At 45.2% G+C, this 12787-nt stretch overlaps 1 protein-coding gene across 1 annotated transcript in view; it reads right to left on the bottom strand.

The window, feature by feature from the left end:
* PLCB4 (phospholipase C beta 4) overlaps positions 1–3130 on the bottom strand; it is a 424450-nt gene extending 421320 nt beyond the window's left edge. Inside the window, exon 1 of the mRNA XM_030310086.1 lies at positions 3075–3130. The gene's annotated coding sequence lies outside the window, so the exon portion shown is untranslated. The remainder of the gene's footprint in view (positions 1–3074) is intronic.
* Positions 3131–12787: the final 9657 nt, after the last annotated feature.

Here is a 12787-nt window from a genome sequence, read left to right as displayed (position 1 = left end):
TTTGAGTTCACTATTAAGGGCATTTGTGGAGAATATGAGAAATAATCTTTCTTTTCTATGACTACATTAAGTGCTGTGATTCAAAAAGATAAAAATTTACTCTCAATACAAGACTTTAAAACGTCAACAATCAAACTCAGCAGCTAATTACTAACAATTTTTTAAAATAATCCATAAAACGGGAGGGGGCGCCTGGGTGGCTCAGTCGGTAAGTGTCCGACTTCAGCTCAGGTCATGATCTCATGGTTCGTGAGTTCAAGCCCTGCATCGGGCTCTGTACTGACAGCTTGCTCAGAGCCTGCAGCCTGCTTCAGATTCTGTGTCTCCCTCTCTCTCTGCCCCTCCCCCACTCACACTCTGTCTCTCAAAAATAAAAATAAACATTAAACAAATAAATAATCCATAAAATGTATTAGTTAATTGTGATATTTGAGTTTGCTGACCACATCTGAAAGTTTTAGGATGGAAATGCAACACAAAATCCAGAAGCTGACTTCACTCCTATCACATCCGTTCACAAATTAGCACACCAGTTTGATCTGTTTAAGGAAAATACAGCAGCAAGAAAAGTCACTTTCACCCCAATTTTAACTTCAAGGGGTTGGAATAACTACTAGGTAAACACATTTCAATTCTTAATAAATATAACTGGCCCATGTTACCAAAATCAGAAGTACACACGAAGGCAAAGACAGTTGGATGCACTCTTGGGAAAGACAAAAGAGCAGGGTCAAAGGCACTGGCTAGGTCTCTGCTGGACATGAAACAGCTCAAAGTGACAGATTTTAAAGATTTTCAACGTCCACTTCTGCAAAAGCTTTTTGGTAACCCTACCGCTCTTGAAACCTCCAGTTTTCGCTATCTCATAAGCAAAAACATACCACCTCAAGATTCCGGGGACATAAGCAGTTTAATATCATTCACATTTTTAGGCACACAAATATAAAACTCAGAAGACAGTATTTGAGAACAAAGCTCTTCTGTGTGGGTGTGCATTTGTAAAATAAAGGTAGAATTATTCCGACAGACAGAAATGTGTATCCAGTGATCAAACAGAGTCTTAGAAATTCTGTTTTGACAGTTACTTGTAGAATAGCATTTTCAACAGCCATTAATTCAAAGCTGGGTGGTGATAGCATCAAAGCTAAATCAAAACGAAGTTCGGATGGTTGAGTAATAACACAATTAATCTAATACAGGGTGCCTTTAGCTCTGCTATGTTATATGCAAAGGGTTACTAGCTCTGGCAGCAAGTCTCGTAATATAAAAATGCCAATAAAAAATGCTCTTAAGAAGTAATTTCTATGAAAACAGGTGTTCTCCCAAGATGGAAATCATTTATTAAACTTCTACAGTTCAAAATGAAGATGACATAATAGATTGAAACACCAGCTGAAAACTATGCAAGACTGTCCTATGAAAAACACAGCATTCTAGATTACATAACATGGATAATGGCAGATTAAACCACTCGCCCCTACCTAGCTGGATTTCTGTGCTTCTAGAGGACTCTACAACTTAGGCCACTGAAGTTTGAAGAGTACATAACATTAGGTTCTCAGTTCAACCACATGTTTTTGAAACCAAGAGTCCTGAAAAAACTAAAAGGATAAAGTTAAATTTTACACACACACACACACACACACACACACACACACACACACAGTTTGTCCTGAAGAACACAGGTCCTTAGACACTTTCTTACCCTCTTTGTAGATGGCCCAGGTAAATTCACCAGTTGCTTTTCCTAGTCATGTTTACTCTATGAATCTTATTTCCCTTTAAAGAGGAAACTCAATACAATTTTAGGTATCACAGAGCTATGTTTGAATGATATTATTGCCAGCCAAACAATTATTAAGCATCTATTTCCACACATTCATAACTTAACTTATAGACCACCATGTATCATATTTGTGGTTAAAAAAAAAAAAGTGACCTGCCATTAATGGTTTGAACGAAATTAAACTTAAAACATCTGTGTTTATAACAATAGACTCACTACAAGAGTATAAAAAAAAAAAAAAAGAGGAGTAGGAAGTGATCTCTCAAATACATGCAAGTGTTTAAAAATATAATGGACATTTGTATTTTCTCTAGAAAAATGATACTTTATGAGAGTTTTATGATTCTAGATTAAGGTACATTTAGAAACAACTGGAAATTGAATTCTGTATTTCCGTATTTCTATACTGTCCTGCCTATAAAGTCTACAGTCAGAAGTACTGTACTATATAAACAGGGTCTAATTAGTTAAGGAAAAGGCAACTTTAAAATTCTGAAAATAAGACAGCCTTTAATCTCCATCACTTACATGCCTTTAGGAGGCAGGAACACTGCCCCCCACCGAATGCTGCCCTGTCAGTGTTGTTTTAAGTGGAAATACTCAATCATTTCTATTACCTCTCCAGAAGAGGTAAGAAGATCCCCATGCATACACATTTACATGCTTTGCACAGTGCCAACTATTTCCAACCAAAATAATCATATACACGTCGGGCCGAGCTATTTCTAGCCAGAAGCGGTGAACGTCTGCACCGAGTCTGAGGAAACCCAGTGGGCGATGATTATAGAGGAGGGGGTGGCGCGAGGACCCCTGCCTCCCGCGCGCTCGGCGCCTCGCACCCCGCACCTGCACCGGCTCCCCGGCAGGGCATCCGGGTGCGCGCGCGCGCGTCCGGGACGCACCCGCCGGGAGCAAACAAGCCCGGCGGGCCCGGGCGGGCGGGAGCATCCTCGGGCGGGACCCGAAATGCCTTCTCCTACCTGTCACTTGGCCGGGAGCTGCTGCCGGGGATGCGGCCACGGCCGCCGCCTGGAGACCCAGTGTGTGCGCGCGCGTGTGTGCGCGCGTATGTGTGTGAGATCTTGTTTGCGGTGCGGCTCACTTACTGCTCCCCGCGCCACCAGCCCCCTCCCCCCCTAGAGAGCGGGCCGCCGAGCCCCCTCCTGGCGCGTCCGGTCCCGCCCTCCCGCCGGCCCCCGCCCGCCCCCAGCCTCCCCGCCTCCCCGCCTCCCCGCCTCCCCGCCTCCCCGCCTCCCCGCCTCCCCGCCTCCCCGCGCGCGATCCTCACCTCTGCCGAGGGCGGGGGGTCTCCGCGGGCGCTCCTAGCCGAATCCGAGGGGTAGCGCCGGCCCGCTCCGCCCGCCCGCCCGCGGGGCTCGGCGTGTCCCCGGCCCCGGGCCCTGCCGCCGCTTCGTGGCCGGCCGCTCCCTCCGCCCCAGCCCCGAGTCTCCCTCCCGGTTCGCCTCCCGGCTCCAGAGCCCAAGCTGTCGCCTCGCAGCCCCAACCTGCCCAGGCTACGGAGCATGCCCAGTGCGGCGCGCCCGGGCTGGGCTGGGGGTGGGCAGGGGCAGGGCTGGCCGCCCGGCTGCCGCGAGCCGGCGGGCGGGGAGGGGGCGCCCGGCGGGCCGGGGTCGCAGCCTCGCGGCCTGGGGCGGGCGACTCTTGGAGGGTCGCGGGCCGCGCTGGGAGGAGGTGGGTGGGGCATCCGGGAAAGCCGCCTTGCAGCGCACTCCTCGGGGGTCTTCCCGGCCGTCCACCGCAGCCCCAACCCCGCGGCACGTGCCCAGTGTCTGGGGGTCGGGGTGCGCGCTGAGTGGCGCGGGGCGCAGAACCTTGGGGGTAGGGGGGAGTGGCACCCTGCTCCGCTAGGAGACCAGCAGCGTGGGCCCCGGGGCGAGAGTGGCGGTGAAAAGTGGAGGGGGGTCAGGACTGGCGGCAACTGGTACCCCAAAGCGGCTGGCGAGAGGTGGGGGAGGTGTTTATTTGATTACATTTTGTTTTATAAACACATAAAGCGCTTACAGGGCTTCAGGCACTATTCTAAACGCTTTTTATTCAAGTAATCCTTAAAACAATCTTACAAAGCAAGTGCTATTATTCCCCCCCCCCTTTTTTTTCTCGAGGTTTAAACTGAGCCACAGAGTAAGTGGTTCCAAAAAGTCCTCCCCCAAGTGCAACCTCAGAGACGCAAAACCCCCAGACTTTGGTCCCTGGAACGCCGGGGCTCTGCTCCAGCCAGTTCTTGGCTTGCCTCTGTCCTACGACGGCACGCAGTGGATCCGGGTCCCCTTCGCACTCAAACCCTAACAGAGCAGAGTCTCGCATCACTCTTTGTGTGGACCCTCAACGCGTTGCTCCAGAACTCCCGGGAGGGCTCCCTCCTCCCCCAGGCCACTCCACCTCCTCCTCCCGGCCGGCGGGCACCAAAACCCGGAGACGTGGCACCTGCGCATTGGGGACTGGGGCCACGCTCGCAGCTAAACTGGGCATGCTCAGCCGCCTAAGCAGGTCCGGCTGGCTAGGAGGAGAGAGCGAGCCTGACCACCCGTGCAGTGTGGGGAATGGAGGCGGGGGGGGGGGGGGGGGGGGCGGTGTGTGTCCAGGCTCTTGATGGGCAGAAGCAGTTGTAGATACCAAAGTCTCCTTCCTCCGGCACATCCTGGCCTTTTCCAGGCAGGGCTAAAAGGGGGCTGGCAGCTGGGTGGGGGGGGGGGGGATCAAAAGTTTACCAGCTGGGTATTCTTAAGTGGGAGGGGGCTGAGCGCCCACTGACAACTCCCCAGCTGAGCGGCTAAGCTGGAATTTTAGCTGAGCCCTGAAACAAGCGCCTAAGTGAGCTGAGCCTGTCTGCTTGTGCACAAGCCAAGAAAAATAGCCTAAACCAAGTTTCCCAGCCAGTCTGGAAAGGAAGGGAAGACAGATCCCAGGGAAAAGCTGGGTGGCTCTTCACTGTGCAGGGGTCTTCAAGATGTGGTGATGTTGAGTGAGGCCAGGGTACTCCAGCAGCTCTACTCAAACTGTAATGTGCACACAGATCCTCTTGTTAAAGAGCAGATTTCGATTCAGCAGTTCTGGGGTGGGACCTGAGATTCTGCATTTCTAACTAGCACCCATGTCACGCTGATCTTACTAGTTTTCAGATCAGACTCTGAGTAGCAAAAGGTTAGGGCAGTATTTTTAGGCCTGTTCTCTATTTATATTTATGAAAACTAAGGTTTAGAAAGGCTAAGCAAGTTGCCCTGGGTCACACAGCCAATAGGTAGTGTAGCTGGTGTCAAACCCAGTGCCTCCAGGACATCCTGTTGATGTTCCTGTATTCCCCCAGTTTCACTCATACACAGATGAGCTACAAGCTATCATCTATGTGTCTTGACCATTTTTACAGTGGAATTTCATTGAGTATGTAGTGCACTTAAACATATAGCATCACTTAGCCTCTGCTGTATAAAGCCACACCAAAATGTAGTAGCCTGAAACAACTATTTATTAGCTCGCAATTCTGTGAATCAGCAGTTTGGGCTGGAATCAACAGATCAGTTACACTGTTTTCTGCTGGGCCCACTCACTCTGTTGCAGACATGGAAAACTTGGAGCCTCATCAGATGACTGGGAGGAAAGAGTGTTCTCTCTATATGGCTTCTTCACATGGAGAACTTCTGGTTTTCAGCAGCAAGGCAGGGCAAGCCTCAACTTAAAATAGCATTTCATACTTCCTTTGGCTGATGTCCTATTCACCAAAGAAAGCCGCATGGCTATGTCCAGATGCAAAGCATGAAAAAAATAATAATAATAAACTTCATTCTTTGATGAAAGGAGATGCATGATGAAAGGGTTTGTTTGTTTTTCCAATCTACCACACACACCAACTTCCATAAAACTCGCCCTTTTGCCCTAGAGTTCACTGAAGGTTGCATAGATTAAGCTTATCTTTAATTTTACATGTTGCTAAACCATGCCATAGCAATCATTTGTTGTTATGCTTAGGCCTTCAATCTAATAGTGAGTTTATTAAGGAATCTTACTTAACTCAGTTGTACTTAGCACAAAGTACTGAGTTCAATTCAATTCTAAATTCTCTTTCCCTCCCTTTAATACCATCTTAGATAGCCATTCACTCAACAAACATTTTTTGAAACTTTTAAATGTGCCACATACTGTTCTTTGCCCAGGATACCAAGGTAAACAAGAGGCAAAATCATTGCCCCTATGAAGTTTAGATACTATTGGAGGAGAAAGACAAGAAGTAGCATATTATATTGAAAGTATGTTAAGAGCCTAGGTGGTGCAGTAGGTTAAGTGTCCAACTCTGGATTTCACGGTTCATGAGTTCAAGCCCCGATCTCACAGTTCCTGAGTTGGAGCCCCACATCAGGCACTGTGCTAATATTGTGGAGCCTGGTTGGATTCTCTCTCTCTCCCTCTCTCTCTGCCCCTCCCCAACTTGTGCATGTGCTCTCTCTCAAGATAAATAAGTAAACTTAAAAAGTATAAATCAATCAATCAACCAATAAAAGTGTATAACATCTAGTAGTATTGAGAGGGTAGAAAGGATAAGCAAAAACTGCATGAGGTGACTAGCAATGGCAGCTATTTTATCTTATTATTTTTTTAATGTTTATTTAACTTTGAGAGAGAGAGAGAGACAGAGACAGAGACAGAGACAGAGCAGGAATGGGGGAGGGGCGGAGACAGAGGGAGATATAGAACGCAAAGCAGGCTCCAGGCTCTGATTGTCAGCACAGAGCCTGACGTGGGACTCGAACCCACACACCATGAAATCATGACCTAAGCCGAAGTCAGACGCTTAACTGAGTCACCAAGGTGCCTGGCCGCTTTTTTAGATAGGGGTCACAGACAGCTTCTCTGAGGATGCAGCATTGAATAGAGACCTAAATGAAGACAGAGATCTGAATATCTGGGGAACAGCATTTTCAGCAGAGGGAACAGCAAAATCTCTGAGATGAGAATGTGATTGGCATATTCAGGAAACAGAAAGGAGGCCAGACTGGGGATAGAATGAGTGGTATTGGGGTCACAGAGGCAGCAGGGGCCATGACCTGGAAGACCACAGAAAGGACTTTGGGCTTCAGTCCGAGTGTGATATAAACCCGTTGAAGTATTTTGAGCAAGGTCAGGACATATTCTTATCAGTGGTTTAGCCAGCTCACGTTGAGATTGCCTGTAGAGACAAAAATTCAAAAGGGGAGCTGAGTAAAAGGACACAGCAGTGGTTCCACTTGGACAGAGTTTATCACTTTCAGGATTAAAACTCAGACTATGCTGGGGCGCCTGGGTGGCTCAGTGGGTTGAGCGTCCAACTTCGGCTCAGGTCATGATGATCTCACAGCTCGTGAGTTCAAGCCCCGCGGCAGGCTCTGTGCTGACAGCTCAGAGCCTGGAGCCTGCTTCTGCTTCTGTGTCTCCCTCTCTCTCTCTGCCCTTAACCCACTCACATTCTGTCTCTGTCTCTCTCAAAAATAAATAAACATTAAAAATAATAATAATAAAAAAAAACCTCAGACTATGTTAAATCTTCAACTTTTAACTCAGTTTAAGTCCAGTCTTCTCTTTATGTCTTGCACACTCTAGCTGGGTCCACTGCTCCTTGAACCAGAAGGCTGGTGCTACAGGATCTAGTCCTTAAACACTTTCTCTCATGCCACCTGCCCTTCAAGGTCTAGCTCAGCCAGCATGTTGGGCAGGAAGGAAGAAGAAGGAAATGAATGAATGTATCTACTCTTGACCTGTGGCCACTGTGGTCCTCTCTCAGTTCACTGTAGCTGCTTCTCTAAGACACCAGTGACACTGGGGCAGTGCCCCATTGCCAGTACTCTGCTATAAAGGACATAAGTAAGGCCCTTGGAGGGTCCTTCTGGACCCCACCCCCAGCACTGTTCCTTTTAGTCCAAGCCCACAACGCTGTCCACGGTGGCCCAGCCCAGTGCATCTTACTGCCAGGACTCACATGCCATCCTACTGGGTGCACCTACTGGGTGGGCCACCCACAAGAAAGTTAAGCCAAGCAGCCTTCCACAGTGCCCACTGGAAGCACCAGATTGAAAGCCTGGTAAGAAAGAAGGTGGGTAAAACGGAGTTATTTCTGCCCTGAGGAGGCAGAAATTATGGGGCTTTCTCCAGAGTAGGAGACCCTGAGCACCTCTTTGTGCTCAACTGCAGGTTCTAGTTATCAGTTTCAGGGCCACATCTTGTTATGAGAATTAACATTCACCACAAGAAAGGCCCAAGCAAACTGTCAATGTCACCAGTTCCTCACCATTTTCATAAAGTCTTACTTGTTATTGTTGCTTTATATGAAAGGAGGACAGTAGATAATCAGGACCTTCAGGTTAATAGCCACAACTGTGCTGGCAAAAGATCACATTGTATTCTTTTTAGAGAAAGGGCAGCACATCTCTTGTCCTGATTTAAAGTGATACATTAATCACTGCTTCCTCCTAGCTTTTTACATGCTGTCCTTTGTAAATGAAAAGATCACCACTGGCCCATTTGTCCAGTTTGCGTTAATTAGGGACATACAGCTTTGAAAGTGGGCGGCACAGGACCAGCCTGACACAGGCGGTCTTAGCCCCAGGGTATCTCCTCCCTAACCTGCATCCTGTTCCACTGTGTACTGAAGGAAAAAACAACTTGTTAGAGGCATTGAAAACCAAAGAAAAAGATAATGGGTAAAATCGCCCAAGGATTAGGTTTATGTAGAATATGACATCACCAAAAAACCTAGTAAAGTTTCTGTTAAATCAATTGTTGATTGGGTTCTAAAGACAGAATAGCAACAAAAGCAAAATAAAGAGGACAGTTTAATTCCATTCCAAACAATTTAGCTTAAGAATGGCATGGCGGGGCGCCTGGGTGGCTCAGGTCAGGATCTCACAGTTCCTGAATTTGAGCCCCACTTCAGGCTCTGTGCTGACAGCTCAGAGCCTGGAGCCTGCTTTGGATTCTGTGTCTCCCTCTCTTTCTGCCCCTCCCCCACTCACACTCTGTCTCTCTGTCTCTCTCTTAAAAGTAAACATTTTAAAAAATTAGATTTAAAAAAAAAAAAGAATGGGATTGTCAGGGCGCCTGGATGGATCAGTCTATGGAATGTGGAACTCTTGATTTCAGCTCAGGTCATGATCCCAGGGTCATGGAATTGAGCCCCGAGTCAGGCTCCATTGGACTCCACACTGAGAGTGGAGCGTGCTTGGGACTCTTTCTCCCTCTGCCCTTTTTCCCCCGCTTCTGCTCGCGCTCTCTCGCTCTCTTTCTAAAATAAATTTTTTTTTGAAAAAAATGGAATTTTCTACCTGTGAGCTAGGCTTAGAATATGACTAGACTGCAAAAGTTCAAAAGCACTGGTGTGATGGTGATGATGATTGATACTTTGAAGATATAACATATATGCAATAAAATATGAAAATTCCAAGTGAGAGTGCAAGGAAATTTTACTTCCATAAACTCCTATGTGATCACCACTTGGATCAAGATATTTTCAATTTCCAAAATTTTCTCTCATGCTCTTTCCCAGTCAGTGCCACACACACACACACACACACACACACACACACGCTGCCGCCACCACTAACACCAACACGGGTAATCACTATTCTAACACCATAGAATTGTCTTCTCTGTTTTTGAACTTCATATAAATGGAATCAGGTACAACGTACTCTTCTGTGTCTGGTTTCTTTCATTCATTATTGTGTGTGTGAGATTCATCCATTTGTGGTTTATATCTAGTGTTTATACCTTTCTATTGTTGTACATACACTGCATGAATATATCAAAATATATTCATCCGATCTATGATGAGGGTAAAATTTTGCAGTTTTTAAAAAGTGCACTGGAGGGTCCTTGAAAATTGGCCCTATATTCCCATACTACTTCTTTGTATTTCCCATTACGAATACAATATAGTATATTAAGTACTCAGTACTTGTGTTAATGGGTTGTTCTGTGAAAATAAAGATTATTCTTTGTCGTGGTGAATTTCTAAGTGTTTCATGCATGAAACACAGTAAAATTGTGTCCTATTACTGGATAAAAAAAAATAAAGGATTTTTCCCCAAATAATTCAAAAGGCAAATTATTTTTTCTGATGCCCAAACATTTGTAATCATTTCCTTGAAGTGTGATGAATTCGTGCTGTTAGATGTAAATTAAAAAGCCTCACACATGGGTGTCAGCATGTAACCTACAGGATGTGATTTACAAATGAGAACACTGTTCCTACTTACCTGATGTTTATGGCAAGATTACATAAACTGAAATGAGAGCGTATGGAAAATATACACACTGCTTAATGAGGCTGCCACACTGCTGGCCTAATTGCATGGCTTTATATTTCTCTCCACTCTTTAAATGTGAACAGATCAGTTTTGTAAATATAGTGATTTGTTCTTACCATCTCTGTTATGCTGCAGCAAGATTAGAAAAAATACATTAATTTACAATATAAATATCAATCGCACATTCAGCAAGACTCAATGTTCTTTTCTTTCCTTCACTGACTCCATGTGGTTGGAATCAAAACAAAAGTATAATTCAGTTAAATTTACTGCTCCTCTATGTCTCAGGAAGCTCAACATTTTCATCCATGCACAAGAATGAATTTCTCTGACTTTTTCAGTCACGTCTGCAATTGTGATTCATGCAGGTTGAGATTAAAACAATGGATTCTTACAATTTCCACCTAGAAGTGACTTAGAGGATCATGTGATCCAGTCACTTCTACTAATTGATGAATGTGTTAAGTCTCAGAGATGCTGTGTGGCTTTTGTTCAGGTTAAATGCCCTCTGGCGACGTGTTCAGTCCCCAACTTCCATTTCAGAAGTTGTAGGAACATCAGTTCAACAAAATCCAATCACATAACAAAGACAAGTTTAATTGGATATTGACAGAAATCTATAAAGCCTAGAATTTACCTCTTGATCAATTTTTTTTCTCCTTGTATTTTTTAAAATTTTTTAAATGTTTTATTTATTTTTGAGAGAGAGACAGAGTACAAGCAGGGGAGGGACAGAGAGAAAGGGAGACACACAATCCAAAGCAGGCTCCAGGCTCTGAGCTGTCAGCACACAGCCCGACATGGGGCTCGAACCCATGCGCCATGAGATCGTGACCTGAGCCAAAGTCAGATGCTTGACGAACTAACTGAACTTGTGAACTTGCAAGATCATGAGCTGAGCCAAAATTGGATGCTTAAGCAACTTAGCCACCCAAGAGCCCCTCTCCTTGTATTTTATAAGTGTTTCCCCTCTCCTTGTATTTTATAAGTGTTTCCTCAAAGAAGTTTCCCTTTCTAAACTTTATAAAATAAGGTGACAAATGCATTAGCATAGAATTAATGAGAAGACTGAGTTTCTGGCCCCAACATGAGCTTCTGATAGTAAAGAAAGTACTACCTCGGATTTAGGGCCACCACTATGGTAGGCCAGGTTGTCCACTGCACAATAATGCACGGGCAGAGGGCCAAGTGGCAGCTGAGGTGCTCCCTTCTCCATGCCTTCTCCCTGACACAGGGCTGTATTTACCCATCAGAGAAGGGATACATTTTTCTAATTTGCAGAAAGTCATGGCATAGGCCAGACCCTATAGGGCACACACAGCCACCAGACTCCCCTTATATGTATAATGCTCTGCTAATTAAAGCAGATTTGCAGGCAAATAATTAACAACAAAGGATTTGTGTAATATTTGTGCTTCCCTCTGCCCCACTCCTATTTCAAAATAATGTCAATGCAACCAGAAATGACTGTGTCCATCTTGGTGGATCACATATTATTCCATCTCAACTTCATGGTGATGACAGAGTAACAGAGCAAGTGCCAATGCACAAGTCCATTTCACACTTCTGCTAGTGCCATGTCTGCTAACATCTCAGTGCCCCAAGCAAGTCACGGGGTGGGGCCCAGTGTTAGGGACAGAGGAGGGTGACCTGAACCCGGTGGAAGGGTGTGGCAAAGGGAGAGGTGAATAACTGAGGCCATCATTGCCATCTACCACCTTGCATTATCCAAATTTTTGCATTCCTTAAGGACACGGACCATTTCTTTTTTAGCTTTTAATCCCCAGGGCTCAACCAGGTGCTTGGAACATAGTGAGGTAGTAACAAATGTTTTGGGAACTAAAAATGAATGGCCCTGCAATCTACTGAGTGGCTGAAACCAGAACCAGTGTCAGTTTTTACTTCTTCCGCAGCCTCACGTTATACCTACAGCAGCCATTAAGTACTATTGATTGACTCCATTTAAAAAATATCTCTTAAATCATTCCTTTTTCCATTCAAGACACAGGACTAAAGACCAAACCCTCCAGGAGAAATTAAACCTCTTATAGCTCCCCAAAGCACCTTGTACATTTCTATTTTATAGCACTTGCCTCATTGTTGTAGACATCTCCGTTTGTCTGTTTCACCTGAAAGAAGTGTGAAACTCTGGAGGGCAAAATCAGGATTCAAACTTTTTTTTTTTCTTGCCAGAGAAATAACGGTATATATTTTAAAATAGGGGGTACGCACACAAGATTCAAAATTCCAAAGGCATAAAAAAGGGCATGTAGTGAAAAGCAAGGGCTGCCTCCCACCACCAAACCTTCGAGTACAGAGAGGAACTCATATTCCCATGCCTTATTTATTCTGCCTGTGAGTTTACCATACCAACTTACAACATGTGTTCTTCCCTTTTCTCACACACTACTCTGTTTTTTAAACTTATTCTATTTTAGAAATTATATCTACACATGTAAAGCAGTCTTAATCTTTTGAATAGCTTCATGTCATTTCATTGTATGGATGTGCCAAAATTTATTGGATCTGTGGGATTAGTTACTCGCCCTTGCTAGAAGCAATAATGAAAGCAGTAAGTTTGCACTTCCTTCCCACTCCTCTTACGCCTCTTTTCCATCCAACATTTTAGTTGTTTGCATTATTTTTGTAGTATTTATGTTTATAGCTTTTAAATATATCTTCACTTCCTTGGCTTGCTTTATTCGGTGTA

Source organism: Lynx canadensis, chromosome A3 (assembly GCF_007474595.2).
Source record: "Lynx canadensis isolate LIC74 chromosome A3, mLynCan4.pri.v2, whole genome shotgun sequence".
Taxonomy (NCBI): Eukaryota; Metazoa; Chordata; class Mammalia; order Carnivora; family Felidae; genus Lynx; species Lynx canadensis.
Note: the sequence above shows the minus strand (reverse complement) of the source record. Positions and strands in the feature narration are given on the sequence as shown.